The 7,556-nt window shown below is 34.7% G+C and overlaps 1 pseudogene; it reads left to right on the top strand.

The window, feature by feature from the left end:
* Nucleotides 1-1,134: 1,134 nt before the first annotated feature.
* LOC114729827 (probable leucine-rich repeat receptor-like serine/threonine-protein kinase At3g14840) lies at nucleotides 1,135-6,960 on the top strand (annotated as a pseudogene).
* Nucleotides 6,961-7,556: the final 596 nt, after the last annotated feature.

Here is a 7,556-nt window from a genome sequence, read left to right as displayed (position 1 = left end):
ATCTGATTGTTTTACAGGATTTTTGAGGAATTGCAAGATTAATGGAACGATACATCCATATCTTGGGAGTATGCAAAATTTAAATAAAATGTAAGTGCTCGTTTCTTTACTAACTAGAACAATATCCCCCATGTTCTATTAGAGTAATCAAAAAATGGGATAAAAATGCAAAAGCAAATTGTAACTTTGTTTCAATACACAAATATACACCCGTTTCAAACTACTTACATTGCCTCATTTTTGTTTCTAAAATTAATGAATGTTACTTTAAACTTTTAAAAAGACGTATGAAACAAAACAATTTTTTCAAAAGACATATTTTTATAATGGAAGGAGTAATATATTATTCTATTTTATTAATAAAGCAATTTATTTAAATTTATATTACTTCTGGTCCTTAATATAAGAGTTAATTGACTAATTAGAGTATATTAAGAAAATTAGTTATGTTAGTTTTTTTTATAATAAATGGATGTTTTTTTTTAAAAAAATATCCCTGCTAATTAAATATATTGATTAGAACTACAATTATTACAGAGACTACCTTAAAAAAATGGATAAATATGAGAGACAAAATAAATTGGGATCTTATATTTAAAACCAAAATAAAAGTCAAACGAGTTCTTATATTAAGAATAAGAAGTAATATATTTCAATTTATAAGGCGTTTTACAGAATCCTAAGAGTAATTAAAACTTTTTTTTTAAAAACTACCTAAGATGCGCTTGAGGATGCAAACAAATTTATTAGGATTAGATGAATTTGAAAAGAATTTAAAATATCAACTAACAAACAATTTTTCTTAACGAACGTTAGTTTATTAAAAATATCTGATAACAATAAACGAAGAGAGTACTACTAATTTTGCGATCCTTTCTTCTACATTTATTAAGACATTTTTTGTGACAATTTATTAAGACATTTTTATGCATGTGTATATATGCAGAGACTTGAGCTTCAACAATTTGACGGGAGATATCCCGCCCACCTTTGAGACGCAAAAGAGACATCAGTATGTGTAAGAAATCTTTCTTTCTTTCTGTTTTTTGGGTTCTTCTAAAATATCAATGTTGGCTTCTATCATTTTCTTGAAATTTCTTTTGTGTAGATTTTTGACAAAAAACCTTCTCACTGGACAAATACCTCCATGGATAGATGACAGGGATACCAAAGTAAACCTGTGAGTTTTCTTTCCGATGCTTCACACATGCGCTGTGAAGGGCTTTACTCGATAAGATTTCTGGGAAGATGAAAGTTAGGTTACAAAAGAATGAAAAGATTGAATTAATAACGAATAAGGGTATCTTTGCATCTTTTTATGTTAAACTCTTATAAGCACTTTCGCATACCTCATTTTTCATAAATTGTTATCGAAAAGTTGTTTATGAATCATTTAAACAAGCCCAAAGTATTTAATAGTTCTTTTAAACTTTGCAGGTACATTATTTATATGTACTAATCCTTAGCTTGATAAAATTGTCTCATGATTAAAAAAAATAAGATACTTTTAAATATTAGGCCTGTTTAAAATCATCAATCACGAGAGAAAATGTGACATATTTTTGGTTTTAAAAATCACTTTTTAATAGTGAGTTTAGATACAGGCAAAACTGTCCTTGCGATAACCAAGGGTTAACAGAGAAATACCGATTTAATTTCTCTTGGATTTTGTATGACGCATTTTTTTTCTTTTTCATGTAAACGAAGCATGAAGTAAAACAAAAATGTTAATTTGAAAAATTGATTTCAGGTTAAAATGAAAATATTATATAATAAAAATTGTCCGGATGGGCTCATCTCTAGAATTTACAGAGAGATGGGATCAGTTCTTTGCTCCTGCTCTCATGTGGTTTCCACTCTTTCTCCTTTGCTCTTTTCGTTCAGCAATCGACGCCCAGCAGCTCCTTCCTCATTTCTGAATGTCCCTTCGTTCCCTGTCTTTTCTTTTCCTTTTTTCGGCTTATTGTTCCCATTTGCGACTGCCAAGTGCCAACCAAATGTATATGAAGAGTGGTCATGTAAATACATGAGTAATTGAAAACGGGTTATTAGAGAGTCCTTTGACACACAATTATATATGCAGTCCTGTGAAATATGACTTGCATATAAGAGGGTCGATGACAGTTTCCTTCATAAGGGTTTACTTCCTGAACTCTCTCATTTTTGAAGCTTTCTGCTCATGAATGGACTTCGATTATCGCACATTAGATTTATGCATTGAATTACACCTGTGAATCTTGAAGCTGATATGCTTTGGTTTGTTTAGAATCTCCAAATGATTCCTTATGATTCTTTGTTGCATCTTTCCAAGATTTTGAAATTTCTACTTTCACTTGTACATAGAGATCTTTCATACAATAACTTCAACAGTGGAAACTCAGAGCAGCAATGTTCAAAATCTAATAACGTGTAAGCGCGCTTGCACGCACACATATTTTATGCATTCGATATCAACTTTATAATCCTATCTGATCCCTATCAATCTCTCACATGCCATAGGAACCTCTTTGCAAGCTCGTCAATGGCCAACAACTCGTAAGTTTCATCCGCTAAACTCAACATGCGATATTTTCATTACTATATGTAGCTTTAATCTTTTCTGACTTTTTCACGCCCTTTCCACCTTACTCTCAGAGGAATGCCCACGTGTCTAAGAAGCGTTAGCTGCACTGAAAGTAAGTTTACGTATAACTTTTTCGCGTCGCACTTTTTAGGTCTCAGTATCTCACTCTGCTTGCTTTAGCATTTGGAATATGGATGGACTTTGGAGGTACTTTAATTGCGGGGTCCAAGTACAAGGGGGAAAGTACATCAAAACCTTATCAAACCTTTTTCTAACACTATGCCATGTTATTTGATTCGACGGAGCCTATTCTATATTATCCTATCGTTGTAAATGTAAGTTCCTCACGTAGCCTGGTTCATTTCGGCCGCGATTAACCCTATTTTACGTGTTCCAGAATCGCGCTCTCTCTATATAAATTGTGGTGGAGAGTCGGCAACCGTCAGTGACGGTAAAACATATGAAGGTGATTTAGATGATGCTGGACCTGCTAGATTCCTCAGGGAAGGTAGAAACTGGGCATTTAGCACCACTGGCTATTACTTGGATGCTAATGCTACCACAGACTACCATGTTACCTCTGCGAACAAGTCTAGGCTTTCTATGATCGATGCTGGACTGTATAAGAATGCCCGTGTTACTCCTATTTCTCTGACTTATTATGGCTTTTGCCTGGAAAATGGAAAATACAGAGTGAACCTTCATTTTGCGGAGATAATGTTCACTGATGATCAAACATATAGCAGCCTTGGAAGGCGTTTATTTGACGTCTACATTCAGGTGCATGTTTGCTTCATTTTTCTACCTTTTTACCAATTGTCAGGCTCACGTTTGATACTGAACAAAGATTTTTAACTAGCTCGAGTGTTGAACCTTTCCCGTAGGTGTGACGTGCTAAGCTGACTTAGACTAGGAACGGCACTTTTACATGCTTTTAAGATAATATTACACAATCATAAAGAATTTCTCCGTCACATCCCCTTCCCCCATATGAATCAAGTTTTCTCACATCCAATATACATAATATCAAATTTGTAGGGATATTGTTTTCCTAGTGGTTGACTTCCGGTATATAAACTGCTGACAGAATATTGGGGAAAGACACTTTCGAACCAATGCATCTAATTAATTACAGGTCAGGACCAAGTATTTCAAAGTTTTGATAAAAGACCCTGGTATCCTAAAAATGAAAGATTAGTTATAAATTATCATATAGTTGAGTAGTAGATTGCGAGAGGTAAGTGTCAAACCCTTGCAACTCCATGTATTAACTGAAATTTTTTTCTTCATTCATCCATATCAATTAAAAGTTGAAATATATACAGTTAAAAACTTTTCGCACAAATGCCAAATTTTACAAGATAGTGTGAAATTTGCGTACTTATTTTTAAATAATTTCTAAAATTGAAACATCAATTGCAATTTTTCACATATATCTATATCAAATTATGGGGAGTCCATTTGAACTTCCCGAATATATAGACAAATATATATATATATATATATTGACGAAATAAGATTCTTATTTTCAAATCTTCTATATGAATAGTTGAAAAATTTGTTGCTGTCAGATTTCGAAAGATTAAAAAAAAAAACTTGTTTGACTGACACTTATATTTTGAAATCTACCCCTGATTATCTAATAATTTTTCACTGACTCGAGCTTTTAAGTTTTAACATGCATGGAACATTTCATGGGAAAAAAAGATAATTAAGTAATTTCATTTTTTATATTTAAATATTATTATGCACCTTCGTTTCTTTATTGGATCCCAAAGTTTCATTTCCCCTAGAATATTTCCAACCGTCTAAAAACTGTAGTGGTAGCCATCATGCATGAAGCGCTAAGGTTTGGACTGAAATCTTGTAGGGAAAGAGGGTGCTAGCGAACTTCAACATTGCTGAAGAAGCAGGAGGAGTGGGAAAGGAGGTAATAAGACCATTCACTACTGATGTCACTGATAATACCTTGGAGATTAGATTCTACTGGGCAGGAAAAGGGACAACCGCAATCCCAGATAGATCAGTATACGGTCCTCTTATATCGGCTATATCCGTGGAATATGGTGGGTTGTACACTACTCGATCGTTTTAAATTTTCTGCCACCATCTGGGTGGTACCATTATCTTCATCTAATACATAAAACTGTTTCATTAAAACCAAACAGACTCAGATAATGGATTATCTACTGGGGCTGTGGTAGGAATTGTGGTTGCAGGAGTTGTTATTGTGATCTTGGTATTAGGTATACTTTGGTGGAGAGGCTGTATAGGACGCAGAAGTTCATTGGCGAAAGGTAATTACAAAGCAACTCCGCACTGCTAACCAATCCTTTCATGTAAAACTCAGATGCTTCTGTCTGGAATTGGGCTCTGTTGATTTGTGTAGCATGAATTTTGGTGTACTCTTACTTCATTTTAAGATGGGAATTATTTCATCTCATGCATCATCTTTGCACGACTGACTGACTCAAATTTGATGAAAATTCTAGCTCTCTGACTTTTTTTTTCTTTTACTGACAGATCTTGAGGGTTTGGATCTTAGAACTGGTATATTCACCTTCAAGGAAATCAAAGCAGCAACCAACAACTTCAATACAGCTAATAAGATCGGAGAAGGAGGGTTTGGTCCTGTTTATAAGGTTATACACGGCATGACAAATATTCTATTAATTGCATGATTGACCAATTGCCTTTGCGGTTCTTATTTACTTGAAAATCCATTTCAACTTTCCTATAACTTCTATGTCATATCCAAAATGCAGGGTATACTCCCAAATGGCACAATTATTGCAGTTAAGAAGCTGTCCACCAAATCAAAACAAGGAAATCGTGAATTTATAAATGAAATAGGCATGATTTCTGCTTTGCAGCACCCCTATCTGGTTAAGCTTTATGGCTGTTGTGTTGAAGGAGATCAACTGTTGTTAATATATGAGTTCGCGGATAACAATAGTCTAGCCCGTGCTTTATTTGGTAAATTGTTAAACTTCTTTTTGCTTGTTTGATTTGTAATAATCCAATATCTTACAACAAGTATACTTGGCCATATGATAATGTTGTCTAATTATTATTACGTTCACAAATGAAGGTTCAAAGGAATTTCAATTAAAATTAGATTGGCCAACAAGACACAAGATTTGTGTTGGGATTGCTCGAGGTTTAGCATTCCTCCATGAAGAATCAAGATTGAAGATTGTTCATAGAGACATTAAGGCCACTAATGTGCTACTTGATAAAGATCTCAATCCCAAGATATCGGATTTTGGTTTGGCTAAACTTGTTGAAGAGGACAATACTCACATAAGCACTCGAATTGCTGGCACTTAGTGAGTTTCTTCTTTTAAATAAACTTCTTTCGGGAATTTTGACTCTAATTTTCTTTTTATTTCTAACATAATGTAACGGATATACTTTTTATTCCTATAGTGGATATATGGCACCTGAATATGCGATGCATGGTTACTTAACTGACAAAGCAGATGTCTATAGTTTTGGAATTGTTGCCTTGGAAATTGTCAGTGGAAGGGTCAACAACATTCGCCAAGAAAAGGATGAAGCAATCTATCTTCTTGACTGGGTAAAATATTCTCAAGCTATCTAGTAATCATGTCAATTTATCTAGACAGTGTCTACAGTACAGGGGGCCTTTTGTTTTTCAGTGTCCTAGTATCAAAAAAACCCTTTCAGAGCCATTGCACACTGATCAAAATATAAGTAAACTACTTGTGTAATCTCCACCTTAAAGATATCTAAACAACTTTCATGAGTTTTTTCTTGCTTCTGCCCTGAGAATTTTACCAACGTCTTACGATGAGATCTTTTCAATTCAAACTTCAGCTTTATGGTTTTGGTTGCTTCTTTCTGGTGCAAGCTATACCAGAAAAGAATGCTTCCATTTCGTCTTTCCTGCATAATCAGAGAGTTCTTTCGTTCTCCCTGCAATTTTTATTGTTTCCAAGGATGGAATTAGTTTGATTATATATTGGATTTTGATTTCACCAGGCACGTCTCTTGAAAGAAAAAGGGGAGTTACTAGAGCTAGTTGATCGAAGGTTGGGCTCAAACTTTGACAAGGAGGAAGCAATGGTGATGATCCAAGTGGCTCTCTTGTGTACCAATGTCACCCCAGCTCTCAGGCCTACCATGTCTTCAGTGGTAAGCATGCTTGAAGGTAAAAGTGTGGTTAAGGAGATAGTTTCAGAGTCAAGTGAGGTATTGGATGAGATGAATTTGGAGGTAATGAGGATGTTATACAACCAGTTGGATGAAAATATGATGACTCAGATTCAAGAACAAGGTGCATGAGTGGACGAACTGTGGGCTGCTCCTTCAGCATCAGCATCAGATTTTATCCTCTGCATTTGGACTCCTCTATCTGGAATAGAAGAGACTAGATTGTCTCATGACCCCAACAAACTACATCTTCTGTACCATTCTTGTTATGGCTTGCCACGAACTGATGTTCTAATTCTTCTGTGATATGCTTTATTGATATAGAATGCGATGCTTATTTAAGTGGGTTGGCTTCTCATCTCAACAGTTAAATATTGGAAAGGTTTTCTCATCTTCCCCTCACATACGTGCACCATAGTTTAGTAAACTGTGTTGGAGAGAACAATTCCTTAGACCTCATCATATTTACTTCAATAGAGGTCGAGCGGACATCGTTCCTCTTGAATTAATTTAAGTCAACCTCAGCCTCTCATTTTGTTTCACTTCACTTGCGCGAGTAACAAGTCACAATATTCACACACTTCATGGTTATAACTCATTGCATATGTATACCATATCTGGAAGTAACTGCTTTCCACAATTTCTTAACTGAATATTCTCTTGTAAAATTCAGCAGCCACTGAATCAGTAGATCAGCGTCGAGCATCACAGCGTTTTCTTGCTTTTAATCACAAAAGGATCGATATAAAATTCTTGTATACAATTATCCAGCATACGGTGTTTTTCGATACTACTATCAGATTTTTGAGCAATCGAC

The sequence above is a fragment of the Neltuma alba genome, unplaced genomic scaffold (assembly GCF_004799145.2).
Source record: "Neltuma alba isolate B1F8T4 unplaced genomic scaffold, ASM479914v2 tig00012683_pilon, whole genome shotgun sequence".
Lineage (NCBI taxonomy): Eukaryota > Viridiplantae > Streptophyta > Magnoliopsida > Fabales > Fabaceae > Neltuma > Neltuma alba.
Note: the sequence above shows the minus strand (reverse complement) of the source record. Positions and strands in the feature narration are given on the sequence as shown.